This window comes from Protopterus annectens, chromosome 1.part1 (genome assembly GCF_019279795.1).
Source record: "Protopterus annectens isolate FY-2018-M chromosome 1.part1, PAN1.0, whole genome shotgun sequence".
Classification (NCBI taxonomy): Eukaryota; Metazoa; Chordata; order Ceratodontiformes; family Protopteridae; genus Protopterus; species Protopterus annectens.
Genome location: NC_056726.1, coordinates 305,598,243 through 305,621,821, shown reverse-complemented (window position 1 = coordinate 305,621,821; position 23,579 = coordinate 305,598,243). Strand labels below are relative to the sequence as shown.

General features: G+C 37.2%; 1 non-coding gene across 1 annotated transcript; it reads right to left on the bottom strand.

The window, feature by feature from the left end:
- Positions 1-23,123: 23,123 nt before the first annotated feature.
- TRNAV-CAC lies at positions 23,124-23,196 on the bottom strand. Its single transcript has one exon. It is a non-coding gene; the product is annotated as a tRNA-Val (tRNA).
- Between the last annotated feature and the right edge of the window lie 383 nt (positions 23,197-23,579).

Sequence of the window (23,579 nt, the reverse complement as noted above, 5' to 3'; positions counted from 1 at the left end):
TCATGGTATTGAAACATTCAACTAACAAAATGCTGCAGCATTTAAATTTACTAAGCATGCCATAAAACTATATGACATTCTAATGACTATTCATTATTCTTACATCATATAAATACCTAAAACAAATACTGCAATACTACATCCTTATGAAACTATATTAACTATCTTATACTGATATTAGCTTCAAGATTAAGACCCTCAGAATGGAGCATTCTGAAATTCAAAATCCTACTGCTTTCTAAATCCAGCAGTTTAGATACAATATTTCCCCCTCTGTATGAAAGATGCTGACTCAACATAGTTTCTCTGTACATAAAAACACCAAAGACCTTCTTCAGGCTATCATCCATCATTTTTAAACACCTTATAAAGAGTAACATTGAACCGAATCCAGGTACAACTCCCTTTCCTCAACTACAGAACTACTTTTTTCCTATATTGGCCTGTGACCTCCTCATTGTTCATAGTATCAGAAACAAGCTAGGCCACTTAAGTGATCTAATTTCCCAGCACAATGCAGAGAGTCTATCAGTCGTAGAATTTTGAGTCAAACAAGACTTCCCCAACTTCCACCTCCTACGAGTATGTCAATGATGCCAGGCCAGGTGAACAATCTTGTGGATGTTCTCTAATAACCTGAATCCAAAAGTTACAGCCCAAGAAATCTCATCCCCAGACTCTAGTCCTATCTGGATTCTCCTAAAATTTCCATCTGATAAAAGCAAACTACTGATTGCTACAGCCTGACAGCCTTTTCTTCCCTAAATAAATTCAAATCACTCAACATCCTTAATGGTCTCAAAAATAATAACATAATCATTGTTGGTAACTCCATCCCTAATTATCTTGACCCTCTTCCATTCTACATCGTTATTATCCTAGTAGACCAAGGTCTCCTTCAAATCATGAAATAAGGAACAATACCTAACCTCAGATCCTCCAAACACTCCGTGCTCAACCTGTTTATTACAAATAAATCAAGCTCCATCTTCAACATAAATATTTTGCCACCACCATTAGTAAGAGACCACTGCCAAGTCACCTTTACAATCATCAACAATCCTTATAAAACTGCTACTAATATTACAAGGTTTCAGGAACCAGTTTATAACTAATATTGACAAACTCAACAACTTTCACACAGCCCACAACTGGAAGCATATACTCTCATTATGTGGCCCTAATATAGCAGCCATAAGGCTAATCAACTTTTTTACTCTAGCTGTAAGACAAATTCAAACCATTTATTCACAGCCCTTATAGATCCACCAAAAAATGGAATGGCTATCTACCAAACCAAACTCAAACATCTTCTACCTCTGTTGGATTAGGTATGACAAAAATGGAAATAAGCACCCACAGATGGCAAACACATTGCCTTTATAATATTATGTAATCTAGCTAAGGAGTCCTTCAGATGTCACAAAAGAAATCTCCAAAACAAAGAAACAAATTATCCTCTCACATTCCCCCAAATACTTTTCGAAGGAAGGTGACCATCTTGCAGGAAGTAAATCTCCTCATAACACCCTTCCTACAAGAACCATTCAATGTGGCACAACAAAATTTTCTACAGAAGATTTATTTAACAAAGTTAGCATTCTCAAATTAATAAATTCTACATCTCCCAAAAATCATGCATTTCCCACCCCAATACCATTTATACTCCCCCTTTCACTTCAAATGCATATGTCCCAAATGTCTTTTTCTACTTGAAAATATTCCCACACCACTCCTGGATCTGAGAGCATAAACCTATCATTAATACATCACTACAGAGATCATCTGTGTTTTCCTTTCACCTATATACATAATCTATGTCTTACCCAAAACATGTCACAAATTTGGAAAACTGATCTAACTGAATCCCTTTCAAAGTAAATGAACCCAAACGATACCCCTTACTTCTGACCAATAGCCATCCTCCCAACTCTGGGCAAACCTCTAGAAAAGATAGTATGCACACAACACACTCTTTCTCTCTCTCTCTCTCTCTCTCTCTCTCTCTCTTTCCATATATATATATATATATATATATATATATATATAAAACTTCAGCAGATCCACCTTCTCTCCTCCAAACAGCAGTGATTTTAGCCTAGACAAAGTATTATGACAGCACTTTGGTCCCTATCTGGTGATATCCTGCAAAACACTGATGGAGTCCTTCTTACAGGATTTCTATTTAAAGGAACTAGAGAAGTAGTTAGAAAGAAGGTTTTCTATTCAATAAAATGAGAGACATATTGAGGATAACTTCTGGAAAATATTTAGATTTTAAAAAAAGCAAAGGAGAACTATATTGGAAAACATACAAGAAATTATAGATTACGGAAGCTGTTTATGTTAAGCATTAAAATATTTGTTTAATATACACTATTATTTCAGGTAAACTAAGTCAGTTGGAATCAGTTATAGCATTTCTGGAGAGTTAGAAACATATTTGTTACAAATAGGTTTCAGTATTATATGGCAGTCAAGGTTGAACCCTGTATGTTGATCCCTGGGAGAAATTGGGGAAGGAAGTAAGGTGTGTAATTGGGAGAAGTTGAAGGAGATTTGCAAAATGTAATGATGGACAAGATTTTATGTGGACAGTAATGATCGAAAACTACCTGAAAAGAGGGAAATGATGTACAAATCAATAAAATATAGGACGTATAAAATGTACTTAACTTAGAAACAATGGAACATGCGTCTTTCAAATGTATGAGAGTGGTTAAACAATGGGAAACATTAAGAAAACAAAGGTGTTGGAAAATGTTAGAAGGGGCTTAAATGGAAACTATCATGCATGGGTATTATTATAATAAAGATGATGAAAGACTGTGAGGAAAAAAAAGATAAATTATGCATGTCAGTAGTGTTTCCAATATGACAAGCAAGAACTGAAGAGATGCTTTTTAATAAAGCGTGGGATGCAGCAGAGGTTATTAGAAAAATAAAAGTGTATTTATGGCAAAAAACTGGGGAGAATAAAACTAGAAAGGGAGTATGCTGTAAATAGTACAGTTTTATTTTATATAATTTTAAAAATATTGCTTTTGGAGTATTATTTTGCAAAGCTCTGTGATATTTAATTTTATTTAAGAAAGGACAATGGGATGTTTTAATAAAGACCCTCTACTCTTTATGATAACTGCCATGGGATCATTTATATCCTCCTCAACTACCACTAACTCAGGCAAATGGGGCTTCAGTTTATGTCTCATTCGAAGAAGGATACACTAGGATTTCAATGCAATCATTAACACTGCTGATCACACATCATGTTGCACTTTTTCTATGTTTCTGAATTACTCTGCCATCTTATTTTCCCTCATTTGCATGTACAGAAATACTAGTTTTAATAGTATTGGTCACTACCATGTTTAATAGTATTGATCACTACCATGTTTAATAGTATTGATCACTACCATGTCTTTATACCCCCATCAGCATATAGTGCATGTAACTATAATGCTCAGTAAGATGGCCTACAGGCAAAACATTTATTTTTAAATCCATTGCCACACATAAGTTTGCTACAGCTTGTTGAATTTGTATTAATTATGATTTTAATTTATTTAATATGATTTGTAACTGTTATTTGTTTGGGACTTATCCCCCAGGCCTCTGCTGAAAATGGGCTTTTGCTCAATCAGACATGCCTGGTTAACAAATGTCAAAATAAACAAAATGAATAAATATATTTTTTTTCATTTTGAAAGCGCATTTTATTTACGCTAGGCCATCATTTGACCACACTAATTTTAATGTATTTGCATCATTATTTGACTATTTTTCATTTTTAACTAAAAGACTAATGAGTGAAAACCTGTACAGAACAATTCCACAAAAGAAATACAATGATAAAACTTCATATCACACTGATTTTGACTCACTGGAAAGAACTGTATTGTAATCCATACTATAAAACTTCTAGAGTAAGTGTTTTTACTTGACTTCAGACTCTGGAAAACATCTTTTTGCCATTGATTAAGTGCTGAACACTCTAGTGATGTCATAATCACCATCAGCTTAAAAGTTTTTTGTATAACACTACTTACAACTGATGTCACTCTAAAAATATATTATATGCATAACAAATTATATGATATAATATTTCATATCTAAAATCCATATTAATAAATGTGAAACCACAATCAATAATTCCTATTTTTTTTTTCACTTTTTAAGAACACATTCAAAATTCATATGGCCATTTAGACCAAATCTATTCACTGCAACTTTTCTCACATGCATTTCATACTCCTTAACATCCAAAAGCTTTTCTGCATCTCCCTTCTTATTTCTTGTTCTGTTGCATTCAAAATATATAAAAAAAATAATAATATTTTAAAATCCTTGTTTTTTTTCATATGTTTGGCAAAGCATTTTATTATCTCCTTTTTTTATAACATTACAACATTTTCATATATTCTAGTCCTAACTTTCCTAGTTGTAACCCCTATATAAAAATATTGAGACGTTAACCGTTCTGTTACATAAACTACACTACCAGTATTGCAATCATAATACTTTTCAGTAAAATAACTCCTGTCAGTATTGGCACACAAAAAAAAACAGGGATAGTTAGGTATAAAGTTGCACTGATTACATCTATTAAAGGCAAAGGTACCCTTAGAATTTAAGCAAACTCTGTCTCCTTTTTCCTTGTTTCTCTCAGTTTCCCTCATACTCATTTTTCAAAGTCCCATTCCTTTTGTTAATAATCACTGTTTCCTCAGCAATTACACTTTTAAACATAAGGTCACCTGCAAGTGTGTGTTAATTATTATTAATGATGATTTTTATAGCCAGGGTAATGTAGTCAATAATGCAAAATTCAACAGAACCACAAATAAGAGAGGAAATACAGAAAACCTTTTGGATGTTAAGGAGTATGAATGGCATGTGAGACCAGATGCAGTGAATGGATTTGGTCTAAATAGCCATATACATTTTAAATGTGTTCTTAAAAGCAAAGAAAATAGGAATTATTGATTGTGGTTTCACATTTATTACACATTTATTGATATGGATTTTTGATATGAAATGCTATATTGTATCGGTTGTTATGCATATATTTTTAGAGTGACTACAGTTTTAAGAGTTTATTATGTTATAAAAAAAACGTTTTATGGGTTAGTTATTATGACATCACCAGAATGTTTAGTATTTAATTACTGGCAAAAAGATGTTTTACAGAGTTTGAAATTAATTTTAGTTAATGAAAGTACATACCCTGGAAGTTTTTAGTGTGGTGTGGATTACAATAAAGTTCTTTCCAGCAAGTCAAAGTTGGCATTGTATAGTGTTTTATCATTTCGTTTTTTTATTTTTTTACATTGATTCCCTTCAACTTCCCCTCTAGAAATATCATCAAATATAACTCTCCCTAATATCACTAGGAAAGAGATCCTCAATGCTCTCTCTAAGGCCAAGAACACTTCATCAGTAGGCCCAGATAATATCTCAAGATGCTTTTTAAACAACATGAAATATGACCTATCAGGTCCTCTGGAATCTCTGTTTAACTGTAGCCTCCAAATGCTTCATTCCTCACTAATGGATAACAACAACAGCCATCCTACTGCACAAAGGTGGGCCATATGGAAACTACAGCCCCATAAGTTTCACTAGTTTGATATGCAAAGGGATGGAAATAATTATCATGGAAATTAGCAATAATGACATTGGAAACCTCCAGGCACTGGACACAAACCCAATTTGCTTTCACTGAGGGCAGGTCATGCCTACTCAACCTGAAGGACTTCTTTGAGAAGGTCAGCAAAGCAATAAATGAGAGCAAAATTGGTCACACTGCCTGCCTTGACCTGGCTAAGGCATTTGACATACCACACTTGGGAATAGTTGATAAACTCAAGAGGTTAGGTATAAACCCTTATGTAACCTGGTGGATAACGAGCTGGCTCACAGACAGGAAACATGAAGTTAGAATTGGGGAGTCTACCTCCTCTACTAAGAGTCCAGTCACAAGTGGAATCCCTCAGAGATCAGTCCAAGGACCACTTCATTTTTGCATTTACTTCTCTGAAGTCAGGGACAATGTCAAAAGCCTCTGGCTAACTGAATTGCAGATTGCAAATTAGGAGCAGTCAGCACTGACACTAATGTTCTCCAGAAAGGGCTAACACAGACAAATAACTTATGTCATATCCATGGACTAAAACTAAATGCTAAGAAACGCATAATAGTGTCCTTCAGGAAGGCATCCACCCCTCGTAACTATAATATTGACAACTGACAGCACAGCCCTAAGAGCTGAACCAGTAGTCAGAGATTTGGGGACACATGTAGACAGTAATTTAGTCTTTGACCATCACCTGTCTACAGTAGTGAGGAAGTCATTATGTGTTGTGCAATCTATAAACAAACGTATGGCATCTAGGTCCAAGGAGGTCATTCTTACACTATATTCAGCATCCATCAGACCAAACATTGAGTACAATGTTGCCTTTGGTATGTACCTAATCAGGCACATCCAGCAATCAGAATATCCACAGAGGTTCCTCACTAAAAGAATACAGGGTGTAAGTAATATGTCCTATGTAATCCACCTCAGAACTCTATTCCTGTATTCTGTCTCCTGCAGGCTATTGAGGGAAGATCTATGGTTGGCATATAGGGCACTATTAGACCCCACCCTGATGGACCTCCTGCACATGTGCAAATCAGACAGCACCAGAATTACTCATTATAAAGACTTAAACATTAGCTGTGATATAAATAGGACATGCTGGAGAGACAGGTATGTGTCCCAGAGACCACCCCTTCTTTGGAACAGGTTCCCCATTCATATGAAGCAGAGTTCCTCTCTATCCTAATTCAAGTGTAACTTGGACAAGTGAATGGGAAACCGGGAACTCATCCCTGGTTTGGAATCTGTGTCTCTAATAGACATAGGCAGCCTTTAAATGGTTCATCTCACATGCCTCTGCTTGTTAATATTTCATCTCCCAAGCTCCTGGTTACATTCAAGTGTATCAGAACCTGTCAGACGTTTGGGATGCATGGCTGGGCTTAAAAAGGCCTTAGTGGTCATTATCCTAGTATACACCTATGAATATTTGAACCTATGATTATGTGTTTTCTTCCATTGCTTTAAGAATGTTTTATTTTATGTGCATTATAATTTATTATTTATATATAAGGGCTGCTCTCATGAGCTCTATGATTTTTTTTATTTGACCCATGAGAGCAGATTTCAGTTAAATTCTCTTAAAACAGTTGCCTAGACACAGCTTAATTATTTAGACATGTAATTTGTGGACAACAAACTTAAGGAGGTTTATTCAGCTTTGTGTATGAGTAACGTTCATGCTAACTCAGTTAAGCTCATCACTAATTTCCATTCCGTTGCATTACCTAAGTCACATTATAGCCCTACTGGAATATTCTATGGCAAGAAAAAAATCATACATTTTTGAGAGAATCTGAAGCCTTCAGTAAGAACTTTAAGCAGAGGTTGTTGAAGTGAGGCTATTATGAGGGTACACTGTCATCTTTTCATTTTAGAGCATATTCTATTCCATGTTATATGCTGGTGCTGCTGCTTATGGACTTAATTGATTTATACCTAAGAAAAGCAAAACAGCTAGATAAGTGGAAAAACTATACTTATGTAAAGGAAATAGGATGTATGTTTATGAAAAATGGCATATTATGATAAGTGAAGATACACTAAAATACAATTTAAAAAGAGTTTAGGATGCATTTTTGTTGAATGTAACCTGAATGATTTGTTAGAGTTTTTATGAAACCTGTAAAAGGTATTGCATTGTTAACACCTTAATGTAAGGGCACTTTTAAAGCTTCTATTATAAAATCTGGACTGTCAATTGTAAGTGTAGCTGGGCATCTAACTGTATTTCCTACAGGTGCCAAGTTCAGCTGCCCCATCTCCCCCTGTGGGAAGCAATCCCTACACACTCGCTGAACTGATATATTCCATCTCCTGAGTAGCATCCATTGAGGAAAGAAGAAATCAAGGCAAAGCACTCTTAACCAATTAACTTTCCCCTCTTTTTAATTACTCCACCTCTTTTGGGTTTTTAATACCATGAATGGAATGGACCCCATTCCTAAGTCAAAGTATGATTAAAGTTTATGAAATTAGTATTGTTTCAATGTGCCAGAAGTGCAATTCACAGCACCTGCAATATGCCCAGTAGTAGCTCTTTCTGCAGTTTGCACAGAGTTGCATGTATCGTTAACATATCTCAGTATGACTGTAAATTATTTTTATAAGACCCATTGCTCCTACTACTATTGGAACTCTCTGGGTATCCTTCTTCCATATTGCCCTTGTTTCTGCCTGCAAATTCTGGTATTTTATGACTTTGTGTCTCTCTGTATGTAAAACACTGTAGTCACAAAATGTAGCAATTTCAGTGATCAATGCGACTTTTGTCTTCCTTTCATGGACTACAGTATATGGTTTTCTCACATCTGTTTTTGAACTGTTGGCAATTGGTGATCCCATGTGACATAAACTTCATAATTTTCTATAATGTTTTGTGGTTCATGTTTCTAGTGTTTTTCAGCTATTTCAATATTATAATGTTTGCACAACACCCAATTTAACAGTCTTGCCACATTATTATGCCTTTCCCTATACAATCCTTCTGCCATTAGTATATCACAACCAGCAACAAAATGTGTGACTGTTTCTACATTTGTCTGTTTCTCCCACATGTTCAATGGACTTTGTAAACCAACATGTATGTAGTCCACTATCTTGGGCTGTCAATATTAACCTTTCGTCTTTTGGTTTAAATTCACCTCTCCTTAACCATTCCTGCATTGGTTCCTGATCAACATGATGATCTTCCAAAAGTTTTCTATACTTGCAACTATATTTATGCATTTTCCATATTTCTTGCCTTCTCATCTGATCCTTTACCTTATATTCTTTCCTTTGTTTTTTGACCTATTCAGTTGTTGCCTGATTTTTATCTACTTCTGGTTTGATTTCCATTCCTGCTTGATGTCAATATGCTTATGCTAAACTAAGTAGGGAAGTCATCTTAGACTTATTCTCCTCATGTTTTAAAACTTTCATTAAATTTGGGCCTTGTGAGGTTAATAGATATGTATGCCGTCCTATGACTGCAGATATGTACATGTAATCAATTTTCAAGAGGCCCTAACCTCTTTCAGAATGTGGAATACATAGTCTTGGTATACATTGATTGTTATAAATCATTTGATGAGCATGAAGAGTCCTTCTTGTTTTCCGGTCCAGTCTATACAGCACATTTTGGGACCAGTGAATTACTTCAAAACTGTAAGTTAGAACAGGAAGAGCAAATTGTTTTATAGGTTGGACTTTGTTCCTAGATGTCAATGCTGTTTTCATTACTAATTTTAGTCTTATAAAATATTCTTTACTAAGCTTTATTTGCATCTGTTCATGTTTTATAGTTGACTCTTTATCAATTCTGAAATATTTATACAGTCCCTCTTGCTCATGTTCTTTTATATCACATTCCTGTGCCAAACCAATGTTTTCTAGGTGCTGCAGCTTTCCTGCTTTAAATGTTGGTTTTGCACATTTATCAAGATCAAATGACATTCTTATATCAATTGAAAAAGCTTGGACCACTTGCAGTTGTGCTTTCACTTCTTCATCTGATGAACTATACAACTTTAAATGATCTACAAAAAGAAGATGAGAAGCCTTTACACTTCATTGTTTTCTGGGAGGCAAATTGCAGACATTACCTAATCTATTAAGTAGACAGCTTAATGGGTTAAGGGCAAGGCAGAACAGTAGCGGTGAAAGAGAGTCACCATGGAATATCCCCCTTTTGAATTTTTATCCCTGGAATAATAATTTGTCTTTTATCATGGCTTAACTGCAAAGTGGTTTGCCACTGTTTCATGGTCACTGTAATGTAACTGGTCAGTTTAGGGTATATCTTATATATTTTGAGGGGTCTACTTTAGGACCTTGAAAGTTTAATAGCTCGAACGTATATGGATCGAACCATATGCATCAAACTATTAAACAATCAAAGTCCAAAAAAAAAAAATACACAAAAAAAAAATTTAAACTAGTGTAGGCAGTGGGGCAAGCCCCCCTGCACTGCCCCCCCCCCACTACTTAAATATACCAACTCCGAGATCACACTACATTGAAGTAAATGGAAATCTCCACCTACGGAGATTTCCATTTCCATTTTCGATGTTTTGCACTTTCGGTGTACTCGTGTCGAGAATATCGTATTCGATATTCTCGGACTTCAAGCACATAAAGTAGACCCTATTTTGAGTACTCTTTTATCCATGAATGTGGGATACTGTCAATTTTTTTTTGTAGTCTGTACATGTCATGCTTAGATTCTTCCCCTTTCAGAGTTCTCCATTATGGCCTTATTTAAAAACAAATGATTCTTTGTTCCATATCACTTTCTTTTATTACCCCTTTGTTCTATTGCCATGACTGAGTTTTCTTCTAAATGACTATAAACTCTATTAGCATCAATTCCAGTGTATAGTTTATACATCATTGGAAGGCAACTTGTTGGTCTATAGTTATTAGGATAGCTTTCAGGTTCACTGTTAAGTAGGAGTATTTTTTTTCCTCTTGTTAACCAGACTGGTGTCTGTTCGGGGTACCAAATAAGCAGTTCTTACTCAAGGCTAAATCATCATGTAAAGATGTTAATACTTTTAGCCAGAAGTTACACACTGCATCCCAACCTGGGGTTTTCCATTGAAGAGCTTTTCTTAACTTTGTTTCAGTATCTCTGGCCGTTACTTTATCCCATTTCATATCCTGTACATTTGAAAGTCTTTAACTCTTCTATCCATTTATGTTATGAATTTAGCTGCACAGTAATATATCAGCAATATCGAGCTGGACTATCACACACTTGATAAACTACCTTCAAGAGGTCGCTTTGAACACCTCATGTACATGGACAATAATCCATTATTAAATATGTTTACAGGTATGTCTAATAACAGTGAAGATACTTCAGACATGGATGTGTTTTTAGCAATGCTAAAAGACTTTGAGAACACATTGTACAAGCTCAGAAGGGCTCAATGGCAATGCCTACATTTTGAAGCATGTCTTCACTATGGAGTGGTTCCCCGTGGTTTATGAGTGCTTCAGATGCCAACCTACAGAGACACATTTCCTGAATTGTTAATTAAATGGCAAAATTTAAATCTGGCCCTGAGCATTTATTATCTACATTTAATGAATGAGTTTTTTGCTCCTAGTGAAAAGCAAATGATGGAGAAAGCCTTGAAACTGAAAGATGAACTGAGTATCAGATTTGAAGGTGAGGTATTCACTGAGAAAATTGAGAATATATTTATTAAAGTATCTTCATATGAAGAACGTCTCTCTCTCTCTCACAACAAGAGAAAGACACTTGAGAGAGACATTGGCCATTTCAAGAATAGCCATATTTTTATAAGGCCATGGGCCTCTAATCCCTCCAGTAGTAATGAGCCATTAGTTGCAGCTAAAGCTATTTCCATCAATAAAAGTGCTGAAAAGGTGGAGACAGCTATTTCAACTCCTCCTCTGGTTACACAGGTGGAGATTACTGCTTCCATGGAGGTTTCCATCGTGATAGAAGAACACAGTTCTATTCAACATAATGAAGGAGCTAGACCTAAATCTGTCCCTAAGGATGGAATAAAATCAAGATGTTCTGCTATTTTGAATTTGCATTTTTTGGCTACAATACCAGCTCCCGTGAGATTACCGAGTAATACAGTGCAGGCATGTTCTATCAGCTGTGGCAGAAAGAGATGGAGGATGTCGGGGGAATTAAAAGTGACAAACCAATGGCAAAAACAGAAGAGATGTTAGTAGTAAACTGATTTTGATGGCTCTACAGGCCTCAGTTCTCAATAAAAGGGTTTCTTATGTACCAGCTAGACCCACACAGCTTAGTAAGGTTCTAGTTGACCTACGGAAGTTTGCTAGAGATGCGGCACTGAAAGTTATGTTTTCGAACAATGAACCATCTTTTTCACAGGTAACTTTGAAAAAACCTAGTTTATTTAACCCTCAGCTATCACCAATGGTGGAAGCTTTTGTCAAAGTATGTGAAAATGACATATATGAAATGCTGACTTCAGGGGCTAACAGTACTTTTTTAATTTGACAAAAGAAGAGAGTAAAACTTTGGAACAGTTAAGGGACAATACTGATATTTGTATATGCCCTGCCGACAAAGGTGGAGCAGTTTTGTAATCATGGACACGTCTGATTACTTAAAGAGCATGTTAATGTTGTTAAGTGCTGTTGATATGTATGCACCTTTAACCAAACATGATGTTAATCGGTTTATTATTGAAATTAAAGTTTTGTTGGATGATTTGCTTTTAACCACCATGTTAGATAAGGAACACTATGATTATTTGTATGTTGAACACCCAGTGATTCCTCTACTTAATGATTTTCCAAAGATACATAAAAGAAGGCTGAACCCCTCAATGCGACTAATAGTAGCAGGTCGGGGTTGGGCTACTGAGCCTCTCTATTTCTTTGTTGATCAACATCTTAAACCATTTTTAAGTAGAGCCCAAGCAGTGTTGAAAGACATGGAAGCTTTTTTACAAACATTTGGTGAGTGTGGAAGAGACTTAGACTTTATTATTAATAAGTTTATATTCATCACACTAGATATCAATACTCTGTTTATGATTATAGCTAATAATTTTGGGGTTGATTCTATACGTAGTTTTCTGAACAAGTTTAACATTTTAGCACATAAGAGAATTGAGTTAATCTGTGCCTTACTGGATTTGATTTTGAATTACAATATTTTTGTGTTTGATGATGCTATGTACTGGCAGTGGCAGGGTGTTGCCATGGGCACACTCTGCATCAATAGCTATGCCAATTTGGTACTTGCAGATTGGGAAGATGGAGTAATATATAATGGTCATGCCTTTAGTGAAAACCTAATATATTATACATGCTTTGTAGATATTTTTATCTTATGGAAAGGCACATATGATAGCCTTTGTGATTTTGTACAGTAACTAGAAAATAACAGCTCCTATTTTAGATTTACCATGCATCATTCATGTGAACACATAGATTTTCTTGATGTTACATTGATTTTAATGGAAGATGGAAGTATAGATTCCCTCATATATAGAAAAGAATGATGGGAAAAATGGCTTATTGAATAGGCAGAGTATGTATCCTACTAGGATTTTCAAGAATATTGTGAAAAGTCAGTTTTTACATGTTTCTAGATTACATACAGGCAATAAAGAATATGTTCATAGGTTCATAGGTTCATAGGTAGGTACTAGGCTATTGGCCCTAGGGCTTATACAAGCCTAGCCAAAAATGTACCCTGGCTTTCACCACCCAAGAAAATTATTTTCCTGTGCCCCTGTCAAGCAGAACCACAGAAGTGATCCCCGGGGTGAATTTCCTATTACTCATCCAATCATCAAGATTTTTCTTGAAGAGTGCTAATGAGGAGCTCTGTTTGACATAGATAGGTAGTCTGTTCCAGAGTATGGGAAGTCTCTGGGACAGGAATCTATCCCTCCAGCATGTAATGTTTATCATGGTGACAAGGTTTAGGTCCCTAGAGCGTGTAGCTCGGAGGGATTGGGATTTCTTTAAGTGGAGCATGTCCAACAGCTCTGGGTTTGACATAGCTTTGTATGTTAGGCAGAGATCGCCTCTGAGTAGGCGATATGCGACGGTGTAAAGCTGGAGTTTTTTGAGACGGTCTGCATAAGGCATCTGTTTGAGGCCAGTAATCCTCTGTGAGGTATTTTTGTGGCCTTTCCAGTTGTTGTAGATGTTGTAGCCACAGACACTCTTACTAATGATTTTGTGACTAGAGGATATAATAAACAGGATATAAAGAAAAGTCTACAAGAAGTGGACACTCTAAGAAGTACTGTTGGTTTACCCTATTTACATAGACAGCAGCAACGTAGTTTTAATTCCACCTTAAATAGACCTAGATGTGCTTTTTCACTTAGATTTAGCAGTAATGTACAAAGTATATGTAATGTTATAAAAAGCAATTGGTTTATTCTACATTCAGATGAAGCAATCAGGGATGTAGTAGGTGATGTGCCAAAGTTTATTTTCAGGAATAATCTATCTTGGAAAAGAGAGCTTTGCTTTAAGCCCCTTAGAAAGGATAACAAAGTTAGAGTTAAATATGGTACTTTCCCCTGTAGAGCTTGCAAAGCCTGCTCTTCCATGTCCTGTATAAATACATTTGTTCATCCAACTACGTCAAGGAATTTTACCTTTAATTTACATGCTGACTAACTAACTGTGTAGACTGCACAGGGTTTTATATAGGGAAGACCAATCAGAAATTAAAATGACGTGTTTTACAGCATGTAGGTGATATTACAAAGAAGAATTGTTTAAATGAGTTATATAAACATATTAAAAGATATCATGGTCATTCTTTCAAGTTCACTGTGATTGGATTGATTTAGCATAATGTTAGGGGAGGTGATATTATTAAGACAGAACTTCTTGAGACGAAATGGATAGCCACTATGCAGTCACATAAACCACCAGGTTTAAATTATACTATATCTTTAAAACCTTCCTTAAAAGCGAGATCGTTAACTCATTGATGTGAACTGCTTTTTGATTGGTCTTCTTTGGGTTTAAAAAGTCAATTGAATTTTGTAAAGATGTTATGTTAGGATCTGAAGAAACACACATGTGAAAGTGCTAATCTGAATTTTAAATAAACCTGTGTTTTTTATTACTTGTTGGATTTTTTATGCCTGAAGCCTTGGTGGACAAACTGAGTTTTTACCTTGCTTCAAGTAATATATCTTATTTTCTTCTGTTATATCACATGAATCTCTATGGACGCCCTAATTACTGTGTTCATTTGTTTTACCAAACTTCTAACTTTTGGGGCTTTATTAGCCTTCTGTAGTCTATTTATTTCATTGATCTTAATATGCCTGTCCATCTCTATTAAATCAAGCAACTCTTCTCTTAGGACATTTTCTTCTAAACTGAGGGCACATTCTTTGTTCTCCATTTCCTGCGGGCATTCTATAGAAAGTTCCAGAGCATCTTCCTATTTCACATTCTCTTCAGTTTCATTCTGTGTCATTCATTGCTCTTTCATTTAGGAGCTCTCTGGCCTATCACTCCACAACACTGATTGCATCAGAGTTGCCACAGCTTCCTGTTTCTTCCCTTGCTGTCCAACTCCACCTGAATGTTTGTAATGGTTTCGTATGGAAAGCTTTAAAGTATCTTCACATGGTGACTGATCAGATGCTTCCTGCTCCATTGGTTTCTACTTAGTTTGAGTGTCCATTGCTCTTTTCTGTGATATTATCTAAGTTAAATTTTCTACACTAAATCCATCACTTTGCAGGTAATCCACAACCTCCATTTCTACTTCTTTAACTTCTCCATTACTAATCCTCTTTTCTACTTTTCCTCTTTGTTTCTTATTTTTTGTATTGTAAAATTGTCCATGTCTGGATGCCTTTGCCTGTATTTCTCTTCACTGAGACAAGGTTTAAAGCCAAGAGGAGCATACCAACAGTGCAATGTTATAATGCCTTCCACACATTTAGACCAGCTACTACACAGACAGACACTAAAGGTGGAAGTGTCTGTATGTACATCAAAAATAAATATACTTCAAGGCTGGTTAAACAGGACAATGCACTTCAGTTGCTCCATGTTCAAATCACCATAGAAAAATCCAATATCATGTCCTTGCAAGCTATAGATCCCTTTCAATGACCCAGGAAACCCATACCATGTATTTAAACTTACTAGAAACACTGATCATCATTGAAATTGTTAACCATCAAACCCAATACCATATTCACAGGCAACTTTAATTACCCACTATTGACTGGAAATCCTATACGACACCAAAAATACTTGCACAAAGATTCCTGGATTTTGTAAACACAAACATCCTTGCCCAGAGAGCCAATACACAAACCAGGGGTGCAACCATACTGGATCTGGTCCTCACTAATATGGGAGAATACTGCACACCCCCTACTGTAATGCCTTCCCTGGTAAGTTCAGACCACAGAATGGTCTCCTTTGAAGTAAAAATAAAACCTGGACCCCCAGCTAAACATGGAATATTTAGGAAGTATTCTAAGGCTAACCTCCTGCTATTAAGTGAGAACCTGGTAAAATTTCAAACTCCCACAAACTCCGAGAACACTGCTGCTTATGCAGAACTGTTCAAAGAAATCCTGTACAAGTATGTTAGTAGCTGTACAGAGGCAGCTGTACCCAGCAGAAAGAAGTAAAGAAGGAAGAAACTAGTTCAGAAAAAAGCAAATCCCAAGAAGGAAAGATATCCCTGATCAGTATCAGTAAGAAACTAAGGTCCCTCATGAAATCATCCAAGGCTAACTTCGAAAGAAAAATAGCCAAGGATTCAAAAGATAACCACAAAGCCTTCTTTAGCTATGTTAAGAATCTAAGTGGCAACTTGCAGATATGCACTGAACTAGTGCAAAATAGCACAAAATATACTGAACCTACTGATCTTGCCAACATCCTGGCCGATAGATTCAGTTCAAACTTCACCCCCCTCTCACCTCCAAAAGGGCCCACAACAATACCGGAAAAGTGTAGTGTCCTGGAAATCACAGACGCAGAGGTGAAAACAGCCCTTTCAAAAGCCAAAAACACAGCATCAGTGGGACCAGATGGTGTCCCAGGCTGTGTCTTGCACGAACTACAGAACGGGCTAACCCCCCCCCTAAACACGCTGTTCAACCTCAGCCTCTCCACAGGCTACATGCCCATAGAATGGCACACAGCAACGGTTATTCCTCTCCACAAAGGAGGGGCCATAACTGACCCTGGTAACTATTGCCCCATAAGCTTGACTAGCCTGGTCTGCAAGGCTATGGAGCGCATCATCATGGAACTCATTAACAAAGATATTGGGAACCTCCAAACACTTGACCTGACCCAGTTCGGCTTTGTTAAGGGCAGGTCATGCCTACTAAACCTGGCTGACTTCTTCGAGACAGTCACCAAGGCCATAGACGAGGGAAAGGTGGTTCACACAGCCTACCTTGACCACGCCAAGGCTTTTGATACCATTCCCCACTTGGGTATTACAGAAAAACTGGGAGCCATAATTGACTCCCCAGCTGACATGGACATCCTCCAAAAGGGCCTTACTGAGACGGACACCTGGTGTCAAAGTCATGGCCTCAAGCTAAATGCCAAAAATGCATAGTCATCCCATTTGGGAAAAACAAAACACCCACGAATTACCACATAGGTGGCAGCCCCCTTAATACAGAAGAGGTAATAAGAGATCTGGGGACCCAGGTAGATAGTAATCTCTCCTTTACAATCATATTGCCAAAGTAGTTAGGAAATCCTTCTATGTGGCCCATCTAATTACTAAAGTGTTTGCATCTAGAAATAAAGATGTTATCATGCCCCTCTACTCTTCACTCATTAGACCCATCATAGAGTACAATGCCCCATTTGGGATGTACCTCACAAGATACTTTCAACAGCTGGAAAGACCACAAAAGTACCTCACCAAGAGGATTACTGGCCTCAAACATATGTCCTATGCAGCCCAACTGAAAAAACACCGGCTGTACTCAGTGGCACATCGCTTACTCAGAGGTGATCTCTGCCTGACTTACAAAGCCATGTCCAACTCAGAATTGATGGACATGCTCCACCTAAAGAAATCCAAGTCACTGCGAGTCACATGCTCTAGTGAGCTAAACCTCGCCACAACAATAAATAGAACATGCTGGAGGGATAGATTCCTGTCACAGAGACTCCCTATGCTTTGGAATAAAATTCCAAATAACATCAGGCAGAGCACCTCACTAACACTCTTCAAGAGAATCCTTGACGAGTGGATGGGTAACAGAAAATACACCCCTGGGATCACTTCATTGTCTCTGCTTGACAGAGGATCAGTTAATTAATCAATGGGTCAGCGAAAGCCGACACACTCTGGCTAGGCTTATAAATGCCCTCGGGCAGATAGCCTAGTACCTACCTATGAACCTAAGTACAGAACTGACTCAAAAAACAAGCCACCCTGGTGGAATCACAAAATCAGTAGGCTGTATAACAGGAGGAATAAAGTCATGGCAAAAATTAGAGTACCCAGCAGGATAAAAGCACTCTCATCAAACTAAACAAACAACTCAGAGGGCAAATAAAGTCCACCAAAGCCAAATTTTAAGTAAGTTAGGCCTCCCAGGCTAAGAACAACCACAAAGCATTCTTTAGCTATGCCTGCAACCTCAAAGGCAATACACAATTGTGCGCAGATCTCATTGTAAATGGAGTGACTTATACTGAGCCAGAAGATATCGCAAAACTCCTGGCTGATAAATTTAGCTCCAACTTTACCCCTCTCTTCCTCTCAACTTTCTCTCAGGAAATATCATCAAATATAACTCCCCCTACTATCACAAGGGAACAGGTCCTTAATGGTGTCTCTAAGACCAAGAATACTGCATCAAAGGGCCCAGACAATATCCAGGGATGCATTCTAAATAGCATAAAACATGACCTATCAGGGCCTCTGGAATTACTATTTAACTGTAGCCTCCAAATAGGCTTCATGCCTCATGAATGGTGAAAGGCAACAGTCATTCCTATGCACAAAGGTGGGCCATCTACAGAACCTGGAAACTACAGACATGTACATCTCACTAGTCTTATATGTAAAGCCATAGAAAGAATTATAATGGAGATGATCAACAGAGATATAGTAAACCTCCAGACACTAGACAGAACTCAGTTTGGTTACGTCAAGGGCAAATCATGCTTACTCAACCTGGTGGACTTCTTTGAGAAGGTCACCAAAGCAATGGATGAGGGAAAAAATCATTCAAACTGCCTACCTTGACCTGGCCAAGTCATTTGACATTATACCCAACTCAGGCATTGTTGATAAACTCAAGAGGTTAAGTCAAAGAAGTCCACCAGGTTGAGTAAGCATGAGTGGATGGCCAACTGGCTCACAGACAGGACTCAGGAAATTAGAACTGGGGAGTCCAACTCTATAAATAGGCCAGTCACAAGTGGAGTCCCTCAGGGATCAGTTCTTTGACTGGTCCTTTTTGGCATTTACTTCTCAGAAGTCAAGGCCAATGTCAGTGGTCCCTGGCTGACTAAATGTGCAGATGATTGCAAATTAAGAGCTGTCACTAAATCTCAAACTGACACATATGTTCTCCATAAGGGGCTGACACAGAAAAACAACTGTTGTCAGAGCTGCGGACTAAAACTAAATGCTAAGAAATGCATAATAGTATCCTTTGGGAAGGTATCCATCCCTGGTAGCTATCATATTGACAACATATCCCTTAGAGTTGACCCAGTAGTCAGGGACTTAGGGACACACATAAATAGAAATCTAGCCTTTGACCATCATGTGTCTACAATGGTTAGGAAACCATTCATAGATTCACAGTATGATTAACGTGATAGACTACCCCTTGATAAAAGAATATACACTATGGGATATTCATAAACATGGACACCTATCACTTACAGAACTGCTATCTTTCTTAAATGTATCTAAAACATATCTCATAATCTTGAGGCAGATAAGGGAAATTATTGCATTCCTATCTTATATTCATATTGCTATAGACTCTGACTGCATCCTGGTTGAAAAAAAACTGTTGCTGTCTACATCTTACAAACTTAGAATCTCAATCCTTTGCCAGGAAAAAATTACTTACGCAAAATATTGGGATCAACAGGAATCTAAGATACTAGTAGAACAGAAATTAGCAGCCATTAAATCCACAATTAAGTTTTCCCCATTTAAAAATCTCACCTATACGCAATTTATGATCAACAACAATTTATACTTCACTTCGGTGCATTTAAACAAATTTAACCGGAATGTATCCTCTTCATGCCCCTGTTGTTCCTACCCGCATGCTGACATCCTGCATATATTATGGTTTTGTAGATACTCCCACAGTATTTAGTGCTCTCTCAAGGTGAGACTTGACAAAATGGGTTACCACAAATCAACCCTCTCATGGGAAGTGGCATTGCTCCATATCACTAACCTCAAGATATCTAAATTAAAATTGCATATCCTAATAACAATATGTCTACTTGTAAAATTTTACATTACCAAACATTGGGTAGATCGTTCTAAAATGTCATGAGGAGGGTTTAAGGAATTGGCCATTAAATATATTACCTATAATATATATTTTATATATATATTACCTAATATATATATATATATATATATATATATATATATATATATATATATTATCTAATATAAATAATATATATTAATAAATATATATTACTAATAATAAATATATTACCTAATATAAAAGTAATATATAATTACCTATTTTATATATATATATATATATATATATATATATATATATATATATATATATATATATATATTACCTAAATATATCGCCACTAATTTTAAGAACAACCACAAAGCATTCTATAGCTATGTAAACAATCTCAATAGCAACACCCAGATCTGCTCTGAGTTACAGCCCAACGGAACGAAAATTACAGAACCAACTGATATTGCCAACATCCTAGCAGATAAGTTCAGTGCTAACATTACCCCCCCCCCTATCCCCTAAAGGGCCCATATCTATACAGGAAGAATGCAGAGTCCCTGTAATCACAACTACACAGGTAAACGTTGCACTCTCTAAAGCCAAAAACACAGCATCCATGGGACCGGGCAACATCCCAGGCTGCGTGTTACATGAACTTCAGAATGAACTGTCTCCCCACTTAAGCACCATGTTCAATAATAGCCTTGTGTCAGGCTTTGTGCCTACTGAATGGTGCACAGCAACAGTTATCCCACTCCACAAAGAGGGAGCCACCACTGATCCCGGGAACTATCACCCTATTAGCCTGACGAGCCTGGTCTGCAAGACCATGGAATGTATCATCATAGAACTCATAAACAAAGACATTGGTAACCTCCAAACTCTGGATCCCACCCAGTTCGGATTTGTGAAAAACAGATCATGCCTCCTGAACCTGATCGACTTCTTTGAGGCAGTCACCAAAGCCGTAGATGAGGGTAAGGTGGTTTACACAGCCTATCTTGACCTCGCCTTTGCTTTCGACACCATCCCCCATTCCGGAATTATAGCTAAACTCACTAAACTAGGTATAAATCCCTAAGTCACAAGGTGGGTTGCCAATTGGCTCCCTGACAGAACCCACACTGTAAAAGTTTCAGACTCCAAATCTGACCTCAAACTAGTGACAAGTGGAGTACCACAGGGTTCAGACCTGGGACCTCTCCTGTTTGGTATCTACTTCTCTGAAGTAGAGGCTAATACAGAAGGCCTCTGGCTAATGACGTTCGCAGATGACTGCAAACTAGGAGCCATAGTCAAGTCCCCAAATGATGTGGACATCCTACAGAAGGGCCTCACTGAAAGTGATGCCTGATGTCAGTGCCATGGCCTCAAGCTCAATGCCAAAAAGTGCAGTGTCATCCCCTTTGGTAAAAACTCTGTACCCATGAACTACCACATAGGCAGCAATCTGCTTAACACTCAATGTGTGATAAGAGACCTTGGGACCCAGGTGGACAGTAATCTCTCCTTTGATAGTCACATCGCCACAGTAGTCAGGAAGTCCTTCTACTTGGCACATCTCATCATAAAAGGGTTCTCATCCAGGAAAAAAGATGTCATTGTTCCCCTCTACTCAACACTCATTAGACCCATTATAGAGTACAATGCCCCTTTTGGAATGTACCTCACAAGACATTTGCAGCAGCTGGAAAGGCCATAGACGTACCTCACAAAGAGGATTACTGGCCTCAAACAAATGCCCTACACTGACCGTCTCAAAAAACTCCAGCTTTACTCCATAGCATATTGCCTACTCAGAGGTGATCTCTGCCTAACATATAAAGCTATGTCAAACTCAGAGCTGTTGGACATGCTACACCTTAGGAAATCCCAATCCCTCCGAGCTACACGCTCTAGGGACCTAAACCTTATCACCACAATAAACAGGACATGCAGGAGGGATAGATTCTTGTCCCAGAGACTTCCCATACTCTGAAACAAGTTACCCATCTATGTCAAGCAAAGTTCTTCATTAGCACTCTTCAAGAAAAATCTTGATGAGTGAATGGGAAATAGGAAATACACCCCAGGGATCACTTATGTGTCTCTGCTGGACAGTGGCACAGGAAAAAAAACTTTCTTGTGTGGCGTAAGCCAGGGAACCTTGTTGGCTAGGCTTACATAGGCCCTTGGGCAGATAACCTAGTACCTACCTATGAACCTATGAACCTCACAAAAGCTTTTAATTACTAATTTACACAAATAGGCCTATTACCAAAAATTCTGGAACATCATTTTTGAGCTTTTGACTGATAGTTAGCTTATATAACCCAGACCACTTTATGATCACCAAACTCTATTCACCTTTATCCTTATCTAATTGTGGAGTTCCCCCTCTATCTCTACCACAAGTAATGATGGCTCAAATCAAATTAAATATTTTTTTTTCTTTTTTTTTACCTGCGTTATTAATGCTAATCAAAAGTCAATATTATGTGTGCAGTTATAGTACTCGTCTTTTGTCATTTAGACTACTCTTTTAATTGACTCATAGTTATTTTACTGTTTCTAAACAGCACAAGTGTATATATTGTATATAATGAGTTATCTTTTTTGTTGTTTGTTTTATTTGTTCTGTTCTATATTATTGTTCATACTTAATCTGCATGTGTTTTGTGATGTATATCTCTATGGCAAAATAAATAAAAACTATTTTTGGAAAAAAAAAGGTTCATAGTTCTAGGCTAACTGTCCTTATGGACCATTTTAAGCCTAGCCAGTTAGCCCATGTGAGAATCAAACCCTGCACCTTGGATCTGTAAGGTGAATACCTTAACCATTATGCCAACCTCCCACCCTTTGCAATCCATACATCAACTGATATACTGCCGCACAACAGAGCAGGATTTTCTCAATTGAAGTAGTTTATCTGAAACAATCAAGAGCACATTAAAAGGTATCTCAAACCATGAGTTTAGTTACTGGAATTGAGTCTGTTATTCTTCATCATGCTGACCCAATTTTCTTATCTTGCGCTAGCATAATGGCTCCATTGGGGATCAAACCCAGGACCTTCTGCATGTGAAGCAGACGTGTTCACCACTACACTACAAAACCTTAAAACATTACTCTCTACACACATGCAGAGTTTCACAGTTGCCATGTCTGGGACTAGAACTCCTACCTAATTAATACAGCACACTACAACATTACACAGTTATTGCATGCTCCACAGAACTTATCGCTAATATGTTGCACAACATATAGCTTATATATTTCACAACAAATAAACAAAAGTATGGGATTAAAGTCCAATGAAGTCTTGGTTCCACTGTATTTGGCATTCATCAGACCTGTAATTGAGTACAGTGCACCCTTTGGTATGTGCTTAACCTGGCATATCCAACAACTGGAATGTCCACAGAGGTTCCTCACTAAAAGAATGCAGGACATAAGTAAAATGTCCTATGCATACCTCCTCAAGGCCCTATCCCTGTATT